Genomic DNA, 16,407 nt, shown 5'->3' on the forward strand with positions numbered 1-16,407 from the left:
GACAGCAGTGCATACAATGAGCTAAACAGGCTTCAAACACATTCATGTTTCAAATCCACCCCAGAAAACACTGTTTGAGACAGTGAGCAGAGACACTTTTTCAGAACCTGCTCAGTGCCCTGCTAGGGAAGTTGAGTAAATGAGTAACCAGTAAAAGCAGGCTCCCCTCCCTGCCAGTCCACAGCAGAGAGTGGGGGCAAGTTCCCCACCAGCTCATTTGTGTCTGGAAGCAGCATTCCAGCTGCCCCCTGGCACAAATGGGGTCCTGCAGGGTTGTCAGTTTCCCCTTGCAGTGGCTCTGCAAAAAGAAATCTCATGGCACGCTTGGACAGTTCTTACAGCCCACCAGTGTGTTGAAAATCACTGCTCCAGCCAGTACTGCAGTATAAATATTAAATAATCATAAAACTTACCCGAACTTCTCGCTGCTCCAGAACTGGAGCAGAAATCGCTCCCCTACAGTCTCCTTCATGGTGCATACTTCTTGCTTTTAGTCAGGCTAGAACGATCACAAGGACGGACTTTCTTTACAATGCTTCCGCCCTTCTGCTCCAAGCTGGAATCAAAAGAGAAAAAGGAATTAAAACAAAATATTAACAGACTGTTGCCAAATTTCAAAAGAGGTCCGGCTTGAGTTCTGGGGATTTGGGGGTTTCTTAATAACACTGTACACTTCTATAGCTTCCATCAGAGGAGGAGGCTGTCTGTGTGCTTTGCAAGCAACTAATTAATATTCGCAGCAGTCTTTTCCCACTGGGGCACAGAGAGGCAGAGAGACATACAGCTGTTCAGAGATACGATGAGAGCCCAGGTGACCTGGTTCCATGCTCCAACCACCATACTATACCATACCATACTATATTCCCTTCTTTCTTAGCTTAACATGAAGTGACGAGTGCAACCATCTCTAATGGCTCTTCACCCTCAGAAAGTGCCCATGAGGCTGTTTGTTCAGTACATAAGGAAACACACTTACTCTAATCACCAAGTAACAATCCTCAGACTAAAATGTCAACTTAACCTATGCAACTCCAGATACATCAATAACAGCTGGAGTGGAGGTACCTTAAGTCAAGCTACTACAGGCTTTACAATGTGAGAGATTGGCAGGAGAATTTCCCTTACTCTTCCCATCTGGGGTGGAAGAACTGGGTCAATGGGAGAATAATCTGCAGTTGATTTGGTGGGTCTTAACTAGACCAGCTAAATCAACTACCAGTGAATTGATCTCAGATCATGGATTTGGGCGGTTGTGTGGACATAGGCTAAGCCACCTGCACTCTAGCACAAAGGAGAAAAAAATAGGAACAGTTCTGAGATTCATCCATTGCCACTTGATAGCCAAGCGTGGGAGAACATGGGGGTGTTTGAGAATGAAAGCAAGCCCTGCAATGTTTTACTGGTGAGACCTTCCTTCCAGTTGTGATATGGATTTACAGTGGGCCAGCTCATCCTTGTATACAGAATAACCCAGTGCTCCTGCAGGGAGTCAGCATGCCTGGCAGCTTTCATGGTTTGTCCCACGGGTACGTGTAGCCAGGACTAACCAACCTTTGGTGCCTACTTGGACACTATTGTCAATTGGCTGTGAAGGACTCCACCCAAAACCAAAATAAAACCAAATCACATTATTAATTGGCAGAATTGTCAGCAGGGGAGATGCTGCACTCAGCCAGCTGGGACTCTCTCTTTTGCCATCATTTCTATTTAACAATGTACAAGAAATTAACAGGGTAAAACATTGTCGCTTTTTATTGAATTTGTTATAAAGACGAACTGCTGCGGCTATTGCACTCTCAATCAAAATTAACAGGTGAGCTTACTGTTGATCCTGGAAGTGCAGCAGGAATTAAGTAGGTAAAAACAAGGGGAAAACCATGAAAAAGCATGATTATCCATCAAAGTCACTTAAAAAATACCCAGGGTCTTTCTTTTCAAGGCTATTTCTCTATTACCTATTATTATTTCTCCATTGCATCTGATGAAGCGGGTCTTTGCCCACGAAAGCTTATGCTCCAAAATATCTGTTAGTCTATAAGGTGCCACAAGACTTCTCGTTGTTCTCTCTCTATTGCCATATCTCCGAAATGTAGCATGGACTCCCTTGCCAGCGTGTCCCCAAGAAGCAGTCCCTTTAGGTGTCATGATATTACTCCTCTAACCCTTGTCCAATTGTCAAATCTGAATGGTTCATATGTGGGTAGATGAGGTGTTGCCATTTGATCAGACTGCGATGCCCCTTTGATCAGCAGCAGGGTGCAATTTCCATGCTGGCCAGCCCTTGACATTGATTAAATCACATCTGGAATTCAAGTGCAAGTCCTGGGAACTCTCCCACTAGCAGCGGAATCTGTGGCTCTGAGAGCTGGATTCCAACAGAGGGAATAAAACGCCTGCAGCCGAATGACCAGAGGGTCCATCCTGAACGGCCCCAAACAATTTCAGCAGCGCATCTCTTCCATAGTGAGACTGTGACAGGGTTCAGCCAGAGATTGCACCAGCAAAATGCTCTGCCTGATCATTTTGTCCATAAGAATAAAGTGAAGATGAGAGGTGCTACCCCACCCCCAATTTGTGTGAATGGTGAAGATCTGTCGTGATTCTACTCCTGACCTCTGGGCATGTCAGGGTTTCCTGCCTCCCCCCTCTCGCCAGGAGATTACCGTCTGGTACTTAGCAAGTTTCCTTTCCCCCAGCTCCTTCCCATTGTTCTGGAGCCAGGCAACAACTGGGTGCCTCAAGGTCAGTTCAAACCAACTGTCTGGTGGGTAATAATCTCTCCTCAGAGTGGCTGGGCAGAGGCTGAGAAACATCTTGCTCTGTTGTTTACAACTCCAGGTTTGACCAGGGATCCTGGGAAACAGCTCATTGCCTTGCCCAGGAGAGAGGCAGCCTGGCCTCCTGCTCAAAGCACTGGGAGTAAGGAAATCCTGAACATTAACCCCAGCTTTGGCACTGACTCACTGCATGGGCTCTAGCCGGTCACTTAGCCTTCCTGCAGGCCACAGACACCCCTGGCCTACGCAGGGCAGTGGAAGCTGAAGTTTCTGACACCAGAGCTTTAGCTGAGCCTTGGTTCAGTCTCTCTCAAGGTCACATGAAGAGGAGGGTGAGACATACGAGGGGTGCACTCAGGGTCACATGCACAACCCTGTGTCAGCCTGCCCCACACTCAGCATCAGCCCTGGGATGCTTGTGGTGAAAGTTGGGTGGTCCTGCCTCTCCCCTGAGCTGCACAGCCGAACAGGTGCTGCTCTCGGACTGCACCACTCCGGGGAGAGACGGGGAACTGCCCCTGCGGAAGTGGTGTGGGTGGTGCGGCGGGAGGACGCAGGTGGGTGGAGCCGAGAGAGAGCGCAGAGCAGGGATGGAGACAAGGCGGGGTATAGGCAGAGCAGTAGTGGAAGGGGAGTGGCATGATTAGGGAGGGGGTAGGGCATGGGTGGTGCAGGAGCAGGGAGGGGGCAGGGCAGGGGCACATGGCTGGTGCCCCCCCAGAATCCCCTCACCAGTCCTTTCTGATGCTTACCGCCCCCAGAGAGGGGTCAAGAGATAAGTGACCTGGAAAGGTGCTAAGCATGATGTCCTGGTTCTCAAACTTCATTGCATCACAACCTTCCTCTGACAACAAAAATTACTCCCTGGCCACAGGAGTGGGGATGGAACACCGAGCTCGCTCAAACCCCACTCACGGCCCTGAGTCAGGCAGGTGGGGGCAGAACTCAAGCCTCGCCGCTCTGCACACAGGGACCAGCTCTGAAGCTTGAGGACTTCAGCTTCAGGCAAGGGCCTGTAACCCGAGCCCCACTGCCCAGGGTTGGAGCCTTTGGGCTGTGGCTTCAGATCTGGGCTGTGGGGCTCAGGTTTCAGCCCCAGGCCCAGCAAGTCTAAGCTAGCCTTGGTGACCTGATTCAAAGGGGGTCCCAATCCACAGTTTGAGAACTGCTGTTCTAGTGGAAGGTGCTCTGGCCTGTACTGCCCCAGGTTAGCTCACCCAGATCACCATGTGAACAATCAAAGTGAGCCCAGCGTTCCTCCTCAGCTCCTTCTGGTAATTCTCTCTTCAGACGTGCTTCCCCCTAGGAGTCTGCTACAGCAGAGTGTCTCCACTTTCTTCCTGCTGGGCCCCATTACTCCCCCATCCCCATGCTTTAACACCCCCATGGCCCACCTGTGACACACCAACACTTCTTCTGCATCCCCAATAGATTAAAAGCAAAGTGATCGCTGTTCTAGTACGCACATACAGATAACAGAGCAAAGCAAAGGCACACACAGGCACAACAACAAACAAGTGCCTAGCACTGTGTGGTACTTGCTCAGTGTGAGACTGGGGCTGACCCCCAGGCTGGGGGGCCTGTTGAGGTGAGCTAGGGGATGGACTGGGGCTTGCCCTCTAAACCCCAGGGTTAAAGACCGAGCCTGAGCCCATGGTCCATCCTACCAGCAGGGGCTGGCACTTGGCTTGTTCTGGCACACAGAGCCATCCAGTCCATAGGATAAGGTGGGGTGGCCACCCCAGGCCTCATACTTTTGAGGGCCACGCAGCAGCCACCCCAGCCATCCTATGAAAGGGAGGGGGGAGGACTACCTGGGACAGGGTGTGGGCAGTGGCAACAGCAGCAGGGGGTCACCCCCTTCTCCTCACCCCACTGCCCACCTTGAGCTCACCACATGGCGCAGGCGGCAGCTTGCTCCACACCGCCACAGCCTCCTGGCCCACTGGCTCCGCTTCCCTGCGGCAAACGGAAGTAGCCTCTGCTCCCAGCTGCCCTTGGAGAAGTGGGCCTCAGAGGGCTGGGAGGGCGGAGTAGAACAGAACAGGCTGCCGCTGACGCCATGTGGTGAGTGCGGGGGGTGAGCAGACGCAACACCTCGCTGCTGCTGCCCCTGCCTGCCCAGGTAATCCTGGGACAAAGTGGTCAGGGATGGGGGTCAGGAGTTGAGGTGGGGGAAGGGCCTGTGGTGCTGGGCAGGGAGGAGGGTTGTTGCCTGGTGCTACACAGTTGGGGCACTGAGGGGTGTTCTGTGCCCCACCCATCCCTCAGGATGGCCCTGCTGGCGTGCGCGCACGTGCACACACACACACACACACTGTGTGCTGCAGGACGTTGCTGCTGCTCTAGTAGAACAACAACGTGCCAATGTCTGAGGGATCTGGCCCCAGGGAACAAGAGAAATTCACTGGACAGGGAGTGAGAAACGAGGCAGCACCTCCAGTCTCTGCTTGGTATGTGGAGCAGCCCCGAAAGATGCTGGCTTTAGGCCAAGGGAGGGTTTGCATGGGGCATTACTAGGAGGAGAATGAAATGGGTGGAACAACTCAGGGGATCCTGGAACCTCCCAGCACCATAACCTGAACCCTACCATACAGCAGGAATGCCCCCCTGTGGTGACTGCCTCGGCTTCTCTGCGCACCTTGTTTCCTGGTGGTATATTTAGCTGGATATTCCATCACTAGCTTCATGAGCTGACAGCTGCCCACGCCCAAATGCTGCTCATGGAAAGTCTGAATTCCAGAGAGCCCAAGAGAGAATCCAAAGAGCACCAGCTCTTTTTCCAAGGCCTGACTTTGAAAAACAACAAACGTGGCAGGCCCGGTGTGTGAAGAAAGCTTTCCACTGCCCAGGAGACACACTTCACCTCTTATCACTGGCAGCAGCTATGCATCCACAAAACTCAAAGTCAGGGGCTGATGGTCCTGGCTGGAGACGAACATAGTACACAAAGTTTCTATGGAGGTTCCCACACAGAGCTCTTCCATTGTACCTTGTGCACGACCTGTGTCACCCCTGCTCTTCCAGTCCTGGCCTGTTCCCATACAGCTCTGCTAATGCACATTAGACTAGACCAGCACCACCTCCTGCTATTTTAGCCCTGATCTTCCCCCAAATAGCTCTGTCAGTTCCCCCTCAGTCCTGGCCCAAAATATGCCCCCAATGTTTCAGTCCTAAACTCCCATCATAGCTCTGCTAAGGTGCTCCAACTCCAATTTACTGTTCTCCCAGCTATTCCAGTCCTGGACATGCTGCAGAGTCAGAGACTCCGATTCCACAGCCAGAAGAGACCACTGTGATCATCTCATCTGACCTCCTGCAAAGCACAGGCGTAATACCTTCCTCCAAAGAATCCTTAGAGCAGAAAAAACAGCCAATATCAATTTTAATATTGCCCATGCTGCAGACTCCATCACAACCCTGGGGAAATTTTTCCAGCAGTTAATTACCCTCACTGCTAACCATTTACACCTGGTTTCAAGTCTGAATTTGTCTGGCTTCAGCTTCCAACCATTGGACCATGTAATATCTCTCTGTGCTAGAGTGAAGAGCCTTATCAAATATTGGTTTCCCATGGAGGTGCTCCTAGATTAACTGCCTTGAGAAGTAGGGAGAGGTTAGGCAGGGCAGGCTAGGTTCAAGTATGCAATATGGGAAAAAAGTTGGTTCGGCAAGGTCTAAGTGGAGAGGGCTAGCTCAGTGGTTTCAGCACTGACCTGCTAAACCCAGGGCTGTGAATTCAGTCCTTGAGGAGGCCATTTAGGGCTTTGAGGCAAATAGCTTTGAAAAAAAAAATCGATCAGAGATGGTGCTTGGCTCTGCCAAGAGGGCAGGGGACTGGACTTGATGACCTCCCAAGGTCCCTTCTAGCTCTGTGTGATGTCTACACTAGATCTAAAGTCAATCATAGATATGCAATTGCATAGCTGGAATCGACTTACCTGTCTGTCCCCACTGAAGGAGGTAGATGGGAGAAACACTCCCATCAACCTCCCTTACTCCTCGTGATTGAAAAGTACAGGAGCTGACAGTTACCCTTGATAGTTAATTTCTTGTGTCCCCACCAGGTGCATGAAATCCAACCCTGGGAGGTTGATCTACTGGGTAGTGCCAATTTAGTGTGGGAAACAAGTACAGAGCAGTTCACTCCAGAACAAGACATGATATTGCCTTGTGTGTTGCATTGCACTGTTTTGCTGCTAGAGGTATGGTTCTTTCCTTGGGGCTGCACTGTCTTTATGGCCCACATGTAAGGATACGAACTTTTTCCTGTAGCCATATTGGAAGGCTTAAAGTCTAAGGCCTTCATCAGCAGCCAGACTAAAAGAGCAGCAGCCTAGGAGCTGCATCCTCACATTCCACCTTAACTGCATTAAAACAGTGTAATGCCAGGCTGTTAAGGAGACCCTGTTCTAATGGCACCCAATGCAGCAGGTAAAGAAACGTTCTCAAGATGGTCTTAGTCTGACAGCATTTCATCTTGCAGGAAACTCGTTATCAATAACGGGGGTTGTGAAATCCTCATTCTGTGATTATGGTCCTCACTCTCCTATTGTTCGCTTGTATGATCTCTGGTTTTTAATTGTTTCTGCCTGCTGTATTCTAATTTTGCTCGGTGTAAATCCATTAAGGCAGTGGGGTATGAATGGTTAGGTATTTCTGTTACAGTAGGTTCAGACAGGTCAGTAAAATGTTACTAAAATAATAAGCTGGACCCAAATTTCACTGTATAAACTCACTCATGCATCCAACAAAGTGGGTCTTTGCCCACAAAAGCTTATGCTCCAAACTATCTATTATCTGTCTATAAATATCTATAAGGTGCCACAGGACTTCTTGTTTTTGCAGATACAGACTAACTCAGCCACCCCTCTGATACTGTATAAACTGGAGCCCAAAAGGAAGTTCTTTGGGGACCAGCTCCAGGACACAGATCAGAGCTGCCAGACCTTGACCTTGTGCCAATGACAACCTGCCAACACTGGAGTGCCCCAGATGGACCTGATCCTGACCGATTATCAAGGCAAGTTCATCAGTCTTATTGGGAGTGGTGAGTATAGTATGCCTAGCCTGCACATTGTATTTTTATTTTTTAGGGTTGTTAACAGAGATTAAATAGGATATTACTGTTTAAGGCTCTCTCCTGTCCAGTCATTCAGACAAATCAAGTATCCAGGTGTCACTGTCTCCCACAGCTTCATCTCAAGTCTTGTGATATTTGGTGCTTTTCTTAAAGCCCCAGCCCTTGGAGTCCTGAGATGACACGAGAAACTCATCTTCCTTGCAATTCTTAAAGTAGTCTTCTTGCTCTCACGGTTGCTGAGTAAAGCCTGAAAAAATATACAAATGATTCAGCAATCAGAAGGCAACGAAAAAAAATCCCCAAATTATTTTTTTTTTTTAAAAAAAATCTCATTTTTAAGGCACTGTCACAATTCTGACTCCTGATTCAAAGGCTCGAGGTTGGTAGTACTGTTCTGCATGGGGATCATTTTTCTCCTGCCCCTGAATAGATGAACCAAATGGAAATATAAAATGTAACAGCAACGGCAGAGATGGACAGGACTGGGCTCAGCTACCTGACTTCTGGAGGGGCCAATACGTATGGGACAGTCACTGCTTTGGGGAGGAGCCTGGCTGTTGGTGGAAAGGACCAAGGCTGTCCTTAGGATTTCTGGGGCCCTACGCAGGACCACTGAGCTGGTGCCCCCCTGCCCAGTGGCACCTGTGGTGGGAGATGATTTTTTGGGAGATGTGATTTTATAATCTTCAGCAACACACAGTGAAATTTTTAAAACAATTTTTAAACAAGGTCCTGTTGACTAACACAGTAAATTCAGCAACGAAGGGTCCTGTGGCACCTTATAGACTAACAGAAAAGTTTTGAGCATGAGCTTTTGTGAGCACAGACTCACTTCATCAGATGATGAAGTGAGCCTGTGCTCACGAAAGCTCATGCTCAAAACTTTTCTGTTAGTCTGTTAAGGTGCCACAGGACCCTTCGTTGCTGTTACAGATCCAGACTAACACGGCTACCCCTCCGATACAGTAAATTCAGACACTGACAGCCTATTCCTGGGGTTAGCAAAGGCCTGTTCAATGGCTTCATTACTCCTCAAATGGCTCTTTCACAGGTTCTGCTAAGAGCTCTGGCTGGCTTCTCCACTTTTAAGTGAACTAGCTCCTCTCTGAAGGAAGCAGAGCCACAGAACAGGGATAGGAAGAGGCAGGTGGGTGGATGTTAACACCCCAAATTTTTGGTTGCCCTCCGTAACTGTATTCTGCATCTGGGTGAGGATGGCTCTGGCAGGGACCCTTTGGTGGATGGCCAGTGATAATCCAGCCCCACCAGGCAACATTCCCCAAGAAGCTCAGCCACCCCAGGCTTGTTGATCAGCTCTCACAGGCCCGCCCTCCCCAGCCAGGGCCAGCCTTACACATGTTTCCACACAGCTGGAGGGAAACCCCAGCTGCAGTCCTGAAAAATAACAAATAATCAAAGTGGCTGTGAGCAGCAGCAGGGCTGGCAGGAAACATTCCCAGTAGCACCTGCTTCCTGAGTGCGACATTTATTTGATCCCCTGGCACCATCTGGGCCATGCCCCACTCTTTGTTTGCATTACGAGTTTAGCAAAACAATTCAGCTCTGACTAATTGCTCTTTAAGGTTTTAGACTTGCCCTGTCACCTCCCCTGACTTCCTCTCCCACCCCGTTACCCACATTTGATGCCTTTTCCACCCCCTCTCCCTCTCTCTAGTCCCATTTTCCCCTTTTCCTGTCGGCCTCCCCACTCTCCCACCTGCTGTGCCCCGGGACACACACAACCCTCTACGCTTTCATTTCCTGAGAAGCCTGCAAACCGGCTGGACAAGAGGACAGGGCTGTAGGAGCTCTATGAGGCATATAAGAGATTTCTCTGTGTCCTCTTGCAGGAGGGCTCCATCCCTGCCCTGAAGGCATCCGCAGCACCAATGCAACAGCCTGGTACTGAGTGTCACAGCATGTCCGATGAGTCACGATATGTCGCAACATGACAGGAGTTACTGCTGTGGGTGGGTGAGGAGCAATCTGAGGTTAATGCTAATTTACAGATGATTCTCTACACAGCTGGGCAGTGCCCCCGAAGCATTTAGCTTTGGGAACAAACTGATACTACAACACTATACTGGAAAGGGAGCCATGAACTCGTGATCCGCAGCTGATTTCTGGGCCTGTATCTTCCTCCCTGGGAAATAAGTGAGCGACTGGAAGGCTTAATTAGCAGCCTGCGATCTTTGCAGCCTCAGAGGGTTGGTGGGAATTGTTATTCCTCAGGACTTGTGTCGTTCCCATATCCTCACCTGATGGGCTTAGCAGGATCAACTGGGAAGACAAAGAACCAGAGGAATTCCGGCTGCCTGTTGACATTTATTGTGAAGACTTTGCAGTGGCACTGTCCCTCCCTAATTACCCCAGCATGTGGCCCTGCCGACAATCTATTTGCATGAACACATACAGCCCTTTCCTTCTTGGCCTTTGGAACTGCAGTGCAGTTCTGGCAGCTTCTCTCCCCTTTCCCTTTTGCACATCAACAGCACCTCTTTTCTGAGATCTCCAAGCACCCTTTTAGCATGTCTGCTCCCACCTTCCAGCCCACAAAGAGCCAGTGGCCCTGCTTCCTTGCGCATTCCTAATGATCACTTCCTGCTCCGTGAGCCGTGTGACTATTTGGAGCACAGGGCCTGCTGGGGAGCTGGGATTTCCTTCGCTGGAAACCCGGCAGGCTCCTCTTTTCTCTTGTCCCATAGAGGCCTGTGGAACTAATTATCTGTCTGTTTATGACATGTGCACGCAGCTAAACAGACACGAATGTGCTGCTTTTCCCAGAGTACCTCTCCCAGGCCTGCAAGCAGAGCCAGCCATGCAGTGACATAGGGTAACCCCCACAATGAATAATGTTACACCTTCTCAACACTAGGTCCCTCTCTGATTCCAGTATTTTCATTTTGCCACACAGCTGCCCATGCTGGGGGCCCCATGTCCCCACTCTTCAGTGGAAGAGACATGCAGGCTCAGGCTCTGGGCAACAGCCTCTAATTTTTTCTATCCATGAGCAGAATAAATTTTGTTATGTGCACAGCAGCATGTGCATATGTGCACCGCCAGCAGAAACATATGCTGCCAGCTGTGGGCGTTCTGCTAATCAGCCTGGTGGTGTCGCTCCTGGCACTCAGCTAACAGGGAACAGTGGCTGTGGATACACGCTAAACATAACTTGCTCTACTGGAAAATAGTGCTGAAACGAGATGGACAAAGACATGCAGGGAAATGGTTTCTTTTAAGAATCTCAGTCAAAACCAATGCTCAGTTCCCAGGAGACCATGCTATCAAAGACTATATCTTAATCAAAGTGCCAGGTAGACAGCAAGCCCCCTGCTCAAGCAGCTCCCTTGTCCACAAGCTGCTTTACACAAAACTTGTGTAACCCAAAACTAACAAGAACATGGCCTGTCCTCCCAAGAGGCTAAACTTGTTTGCACGGTAAGGAAAAGAATTTGGATGACTAAGTGCAATAGCAGGTGATGCCTGCCACAAAAACATCACCTCGCTCTTGAGACCAGTGTTTCTCAACCTGTTTTTTATAACAAGACAAACCAGCAGTCATGTAGTACCTTAAAGACTAACCACATAATTTATTAAGTGATGAGCTTTCGTGGGGCAGACCCACTTCTTCAGATCTGGAGACAGTGGTTTTGCCCACGAAAGCTCACCACTTAATAACTTATTTTGTTAGTCTCTAAAGTGTTACTCGACTGCTTGTTTTTGTTAGGATACAGACTAACACGGTTATCTCTCTGCTACTTTTTTTATATAAAGTACCTCTTTTTTTTTTTTTTTTTTTAAATATAAGTACCCCCAGACTTCTCCGGCACGTGTACCACTGGTTGAGAAACATGGTCCTAATGTAATCTGAGGTCTTGAAACAAGTGCCATTCAACCTTTCCAGATTACTGTCCCCTTTCTGGGAGTCAGATTTGTTTTGCATGCCACTAAGTTACACCTCACTTAAAAACTATTTACTTACAAAATCATGCAAACCTGTCACAGAAGACGACTACTGACAGCTTGCCAACTTTCTACCATCTTATTATCAAATAAATTAATTGGAATAGAAATATTGTACTCACGTGTCAGTGCAAGGCAGATGGAGCAGTAGAAACAAGTCATTGTCTGCGTGAACTTTTCAATTGTACTGACTTTACTTGTGGTTTTTATGTAGCCTGTTGTAAAACTAGGCCAACAGCTAGAAGAGCTAAAGTACCCACTGTAAGACTTCAGTGTACCCCCACAAGGTACGTGTACCCAATTGAGAAAAACTACCTTAGATGATAAGTATTCTCCTGTTTGAAACAAGCTACCTGCAGGGGCAGGGTCTGCATGAGGAAAAGTCTCTAAAAAGAGTGGATAATGACAGTCTCTGTCTGAGAGAGGCAGCTTAACTTTGCATCAAGGCCATATGGGGCTACCCCTACTTATTGCAGAATGGACAGTCAGACTCAACACACACTCTCAGTCTACTCATAGATTTCCTCCCCTTTTCAGATTCTGTTGTCCCAGAGGGGAAAAATTATTAGTATAGTATGGCTGCTTTTGGGCTCCAGAGACGGTGGATAGCAGCGGTGGTGAGGATCTGTGGGCAGCGTTTGAGTCTGCAGCTTCTCTCATGGCTCAATATTGGATTTGCACAGTCGACTGCAATAACCGCATGTCAGTCTACTTCTGAATTCTGAAGTCTGAGTGTTTTTCCTTCTGAGACAAAGCTCTTTTGCGTGGCTTGCGCATATGCTATCGAAGGACGATGTGCCCTACCATAGCAATTGTCACCAGGTACTTCGATCTGATGATGTAGAGTCCCAGGATTTTCGATTAAGGTTGAATTTTCTCATGGCGTTTTTGCATGTATCCTTGAATCTCAGCTTTGGTCTTCCTCTTGTTCTCAACCCACATGACAGGTCATCAAAAAGAATTTCTTTGGGAAGACGTTTGACTTTAATAAATACAAATCAGCGACTGGATTGCTAGGGGCATGGAGAAGGTGCAAGTATCCAACCAGACCTGCTGAACACACCAACCTCACAAGGACAGACTGCCATGTGCCAGGGAAAGCATTAGCACAGAGCCCAAACTGTGAATATTTAATCGGGGCGGGGAGGGGGAAATCGACCCATCCCTTGTTTCTATTCACTAAAGTGTTATTTAGGAAAAAAAACAATTGTCAAGACTCTGACATTCCAAGCCAAACCCTCTCAGGCCGGCCACTTGCAGCTTTCCTGCCTCCCACAAGGCCAGCATCACCAGATCGGGTGATTTAGGGGTTTCAGCACCTACAGCAGAGCAAAACAAGAGCGAGCCCCTGGAACAGAACAGCCCTGCCCCATGAGTGGCCAATGGCACAGGGCCCATGAAGAGCGGATTGCACCACAGAAGCTGCAGAGCATGTTCCAGTCTAATTACAAAAGTTAGTGAGGGGCTGAGTACAGCCACTGGATCGGTTTGGAATTAGAAAAATTAAATCGTATCGGTCCTGAAAGTGACATCTTGCCACAGAGTGAATGCTGGGTGAGGGGCCATATGGAGAGAGTGATTATTTTGAATGAAGTTGGGATGGAGCCTCCAGTAGGGTCTCTCACAAGGCAGGGCAGGTCAGGTCCTGGTTGGTTTGCAGTAAAAGCCATATTATTGGGCACTTGGGTAGCCTGCAAGCTCTGTTAATGGGCATCAGTGGCTGAGGGGCTGCTTGGCCAGTGGCAGAGGGGCTGGCGGCCCTGGTGGGGCCAGCAGAGCAGGGCTCGACTAGCCAGAAAATTTGATTATCCGGCAACTCCTGTTCCCAGGGATGTTGGATAATCAACCTTCTTCTGTACATAACTTCACTGGTGATCTGGAAGAGGAAATGAATGGCACACTGATGAAGTTGACAGAGGACTTGAAGCAAGGGTGAGTTCTAGAAATCCAGGGGGAAGGGGAGAGAAACTGTAGAAAGTAGCTTGATGAGATTGAACCTGGAGAAATGCAAGAGGCTTCAGGAGATGACAAAACATCAAAAAGCACAGATCTCAAGCAGAAGGAAGATGTTTGGGAAGCACTAATGCTAGGATACATCAAACTGCTAGACACCAAAAAGTCACAGCCTGAACAACAGCAACACTGGCTTTCTGGCTTATTACAACTTTATGCACCCCATAAGCCCCCTCTTTGTCCTATCACTGCAGAGATGTCAATGGGCCACTCTACCTTGAAGGGTCCCTTACAATATGTGCAAACGCCTCATGCAGAACTATGTGTTATACCTGACATTTTGCTGCAACACTGGGAGTTTCACTCACAGACCTAAAGAAGAGTTCTATGTGGCTTGAAAGCTTGGCTCCCTCATCATCAGAAACTGGTCCAATAAAAGATATTACCTTTTTTTTTCCATGGCTGTGTAATGTATCTGGGTGCAACAGAGGGCAATAAAGTAGGCAGGGGTTTAAAATGCAGTTAGGGTGAACAGATCAGCAAAAACATAGCCAGAGTGAAACGGGACAGGAGGCTCTGAAAGAGGTGATATTGACAGAGGTGGTCTATGCTATGGATGAGAGCAGAAGTGAGAAAATACAACATACGAGCAGCTAGTTGCTAGTTCGGCCACCTACAATGTACTACATGTGGTTTCAGGCATGACAACTGAAAAAAGACATTCACAAATTGGAGGAGAGAAAGATGGTGAAGGCTTAGAGAAGCAGGCCCATCAGGGTAGGTGCAAAGCAGCAAATGCACTATGCACAGCTTGGAGGAGAGATGACTGAAAGCTGCTTTGGTGGGGCTTCAAACATTTCAAGTAATGGCGACGGAAAGGGACATTTACTGTCAGCAAAGGAGGGAAACTGTGGGATGAAACTCAAAGGGCCATTTCATCAGGACATTGGACGTTGTAGACTCTTTACAGTAAGTCGACTCTGGGAAGTCTCCCAGGGAAAGTGTCTGAAGTAGAGTCTGTCAGTCAAAGTCTCTGAAGAAAGTTTCTCTGCCATGTGGACTGCCCTGAAGTAATCTTCGTGGCAGGGCTGCCCTGGTGTGGCAGACCCCAGGAGCCCTGCAAGGTTCTAAGTAAAACAGACATTCTTGTTAGTTTCATGTCTGCAACAGAATGTCCATTTTACTCAGAAGCTGGTGGTCCTGGGGAGCAAGTTTATTTCAAAATTCCCCATTTGTAAGAAATTTTGGTTTTGCTCCGATCTGGATTCCAAAATTCGTCCTAAACCAGCAACCACCAGTTTCAGCCACCCCTAGCCACCCATATCACTGGTTATTTCAAAGCTGGCTTGACAAAGCACTCAGGAATGTTCTGCTGGAGAGAATCCGGTGTGGTGGCAGGGGACTGGAGGAGATGAGCTCACTGGGATCTTTTGTCTCTAACACATATGAATCACAGTGATCGCTGTACTACCTATTACTTCATGAAGGTCACCGCACAGTCACCGTCTGAGCTTAAATACAGACAAGCCATCTGCCATTTCGTTTAGCAGTGAGGTTTTGGCTGCATGTCCATTCACCTCTGCGTAATGAGCTTCCTGTTCACACCTGGCAATCAAGCTCTGCCTGGGAAGGGACGTGCTCTACAGCAGAGGAATCAGACTAGTGGTGAGAGCACAAAAGGACCAGGGCTGGGTTCTATTCCCAGTTTACAGGCTGACTTTCTGTAAGACCTTGGGAAAGCCACTCCTTTGCCTATCTCAATTTCCCCAGTGGAGCGTTACCCTGCCACCTGTGCTGGGGAGTGAATGTCCCTGGATAAAACATAGTTCCCCCCTCACACACACACACACACTTCCTTACTGGCAGCCAGATGGTGTTTTAAAGCTTCAGGACTGTACATACAATACAGAGCTCTTGTCACAGGCGACCACCAATGCTCCTGCTAACTTCTTCCAGCCGCACGTGTGGAATAAATGTTGTTATGTGCACTGAGGCATGTGCTTATGTGCAGCACCGACAGACACACATGCTGCAGGCTAGGGGTGCTCGGCTAATCAGCTGGGCAGCTCCTGAATTTCTCCCGGGCAGCGGGCCAAGCTCTCAGCTTTCAGGGAATACCGGTGACCACAACTTTACCTGATGCACATGCAGGCTGAATAGCTCAGTTTCTGTCTCTTCTTCAGCTGCGCAATAGCTCTACAGACCCTCTAAAGAAGAGTGAAGCTTCTTGCCCACAATTTGAATCTCATGCTTGAAGAAGGAGCTGGTTTTCTCTTCCCAAATGCACAGCCCTTTCCCCTCCATTCCGCGCAGCGTGTGAGTCGTTTGTCAGCGCTGCCGGCTCAGCAGAAGGACTCTGCAAAGCCAGAGGTATTCCAGGCATGCCGCAGGAAGACCGACTCGGGTATCCAAGGGTTAGGAATGCTGCTGCAGCCTCGCTGGCTTTGGCTTCTCTGAAGCTCGCTTCCTGAAGCATCCATGCACACTTCCTGCCTCACTTCCTGTCTCCCCCGTGCACACCCATGCTCCTTTCTGGAGCCAGGGCCTGGAGTTTACTGGAAACACCAATTGCTCCCCAAAGCATCTATCCTTGCAGCCAAGGTTTCCATTTGGCAGTTGGCTTCCACAGCC

General features: G+C 48.9%; 1 long non-coding RNA gene across 2 annotated transcripts; it reads right to left on the bottom strand.

Moving 5' to 3' along the window:
- Nucleotides 1–423: 423 nt before the first annotated feature.
- On the bottom strand, nt 424–16,101 carry LOC142018807 (uncharacterized). 2 transcript variants are annotated; one of them, XR_012646941.1, is made up of 3 exons: nt 15,913–16,101; nt 7,905–8,107; nt 424–556 (listed from the first exon to the last, which is right to left on the bottom strand). It is a non-coding gene; the product is annotated as an uncharacterized LOC142018807 (long non-coding RNA). The 2 variants fall into 2 exon arrangements; XR_012646942.1 differs by lacking the exon at nt 15,913–16,101 and adding an exon at nt 11,946–12,090.
- Nucleotides 16,102–16,407: the final 306 nt, after the last annotated feature.

This window comes from Carettochelys insculpta, chromosome 11 (genome assembly GCF_033958435.1).
Source record: "Carettochelys insculpta isolate YL-2023 chromosome 11, ASM3395843v1, whole genome shotgun sequence".
NCBI classification, from domain to species: Eukaryota; Metazoa; Chordata; order Testudines; family Carettochelyidae; genus Carettochelys; species Carettochelys insculpta.